This window comes from Trichosurus vulpecula, chromosome 6 (genome assembly GCF_011100635.1).
Source record: "Trichosurus vulpecula isolate mTriVul1 chromosome 6, mTriVul1.pri, whole genome shotgun sequence".
NCBI lineage: Eukaryota > Metazoa > Chordata > Mammalia > Diprotodontia > Phalangeridae > Trichosurus > Trichosurus vulpecula.
Window position 1 is genome coordinate 260958251 of NC_050578.1, and position 2545 is coordinate 260960795.

The following is a 2545-nucleotide window of genomic DNA, read 5'->3' on the forward strand; positions in this document are numbered from 1 at the left end:
AGATGTTTAAGTTTTAAGGTAAAAGTAGCTGGAGAAGAAGTTTGGTGAGTATAATATTTTCTTTCATTTCTTTGAAATGTTTGAGGTAGTTTGGGTTAAGATTAGGAAAGAACTAGATGGAAATTGGAGCAAGAATATGGAGACTAAAATATGTGGGTAAAGACTGGGAAATAAAGAAAGATAGAAACTGGAGGTAAAGGATTTAGGTGGGGGTGAAATAGCATTTGGTTCATGTGGCTGAGAAGTCTACATCTTCTTAGTCACTCCCTCCCACACCACACCTTAGAAGACTTGATATGTCAATCAGGGGCTGAAACTAAATTGGAAATTTTCCTGATTGGAAAATAAGGCTGATTAGTTAGTAATAAAAGGTCTTAGTGAATCTGGATATTGACTATAGTAAAGACATTGATTTCTATAATTTAAGAGAAGCTTTGCCTTTGTAAAGAATGATTGAATTTTGTTTCCAGAGAAATTATATAAAATTATAATTAGAAGCCATACATTAGTGCTTAGGGGTAGGAAATCAAGCTAGCCACCTGAAAATTAGCATATCTAAAAGACAGACTCCTTTGTTCTCAACAGGGCTTCCAGGCCCAAAAGTAATTCACCTAGGGTTGAGATCTTTACTATTGATAAACCTGTGCTCCTCTTCAACTCACCTTTTTCCATTCTCTTTAGCAATTGAAAGGGATCACTTCACATGCTATCTGAGGCAGACAAATGGAGGGGAAACTAAAAAGATCTTAGCTTGGTATATGTAATTGGTGTGTATGAAGGTGAGAGGGGTGAGGGAGCAACAAACCCATGTGGTCTTAAGAGCCACTCCCTCCCAATCTTTCTTTAGAAGGCTTGAGCACTTTTTAAAGAGTCCAAAGCTTTTTGGTTGGAAGGGCACCTCCTTCAAATTCCTCAGGCCTTGTATTCTGGCTAAGCTAATCTAAGGAGTAAAGAATTGGAATGCCCAAGTTGAAGTTTGGCAAAAGCTGATTAATGAGGGCCAGGGTGCCAACTTCAAATGTGGATGAATTATTAAAGGAAGAAATGATAAGAAACAAAAATATTTTTTTTTCTAAATTTACTCATGACCAGGCAAATATTCCTAATACCTGAGAGAGAGGCAACATTATCTTTTAAAAACAGATGTGATAAAAATGTGATAGTTTGAAACTGTTACATTTTGTTATAACCAGGTAATATTACATTAGATTTTCCTTGTGAGAATCTGGGATATTCATGAAAATATATACAGTGGTTATGAAATGAATGACTACCTCTGTAAGGAGACTTAGAAAAGCCTTCTTCTACATTGAAGAAGGGTAGTTTCAAGTTTTAAATACATAAAAATGTTTAAGGCATTATTACATTTGTATGGTTTAGATGTTCTTAAATATTGTGCTGTCAGAGAAAAATAATGAATGGGTTAAAAAGCTGTTATTGAATTATTGCTTAAATTATAAACCAAAGTTTTTGTCTTTGTTTAAAAGGAAGTTTCAGTTAAAATTGTTTTGCTATCATTTATAGAATTTCTGAAATTGTTAGCTAAGACTTTTTGAGATCTCCTCTTGTAATATTTGGCAATCATGCAGAGAAGGGTTTTGTGAAAATTTGGCACTTTGTGATATCTAGGTATTTAGTTGTTATAAAGCTTTGGGGATTTATGAAAAGTAATTCCTCTTATAATCTAGATGTTGTCAGATTAAGGATTGTGCTTAATCAAGAATTGAGGCTGTTAACCAAAACAAAGATTTTTAGAATCATCTAGTCATAAATTCTTCTGAACCCTGTGTAAAGTTTTGAATTTTATGAGTCTCTGGTTGGGACCAGATGCTGGGGAGATATGCTTAAGCTGAATGTACCTCACAGAGATACCCAGACAGGGCTGGGCAAATGTTAATCCCCCCATATTGTTGAGTGAGGTGGAAAGTGATGTCTCTCTGATGAGCAACCAGCGACCTATGTCTACCACAGACCCCATTTTAATATAGCTCCCCTCCCAGAATGTAGGCGCATCAATTGACATCCCTTGGGATCACCTACTCTTTGAAGGACATATCTTTTATAACTGTCATTTAAGACCTTTTTCAACCTGGTAGAAGGGAAGGAGGGAAGAAGGGCAGCATTAGCTGGGATTTACTGAAAGAGAGACAACAGCAGGGGTCAGAAATGAATGAATTCAGTGAATGAATCTGTTTTTGGTCTGTCTGTTGATGCTTGTAATTTGTTTGTATTTGTTCTGAAGTTCAGGGTGCTGGCTTTTTTCCCTGAACTAACTGAATGCTCTCTGTATGCTGGATTAAAATAAACTTGTCAACCCCTTCACCTTGCTTTCCTTGGTTAAGCAGATCAAAAGAACCTGTGCTCTCCCAGCGTGCCGGCAACTTTCTGGGTGCTGGCTGTGGGTGGATCTTATACCCCCCACAGAAGCTGCTAGCCAGGTTGTTGAAACAAACCTCATATCAACTGAAAGGGATGAAGGTTAAGGAGAAAAATTTATGTGAGAAAGAGAGTTAGGGAGCATTAAACATATGGAAACAAAAATTTG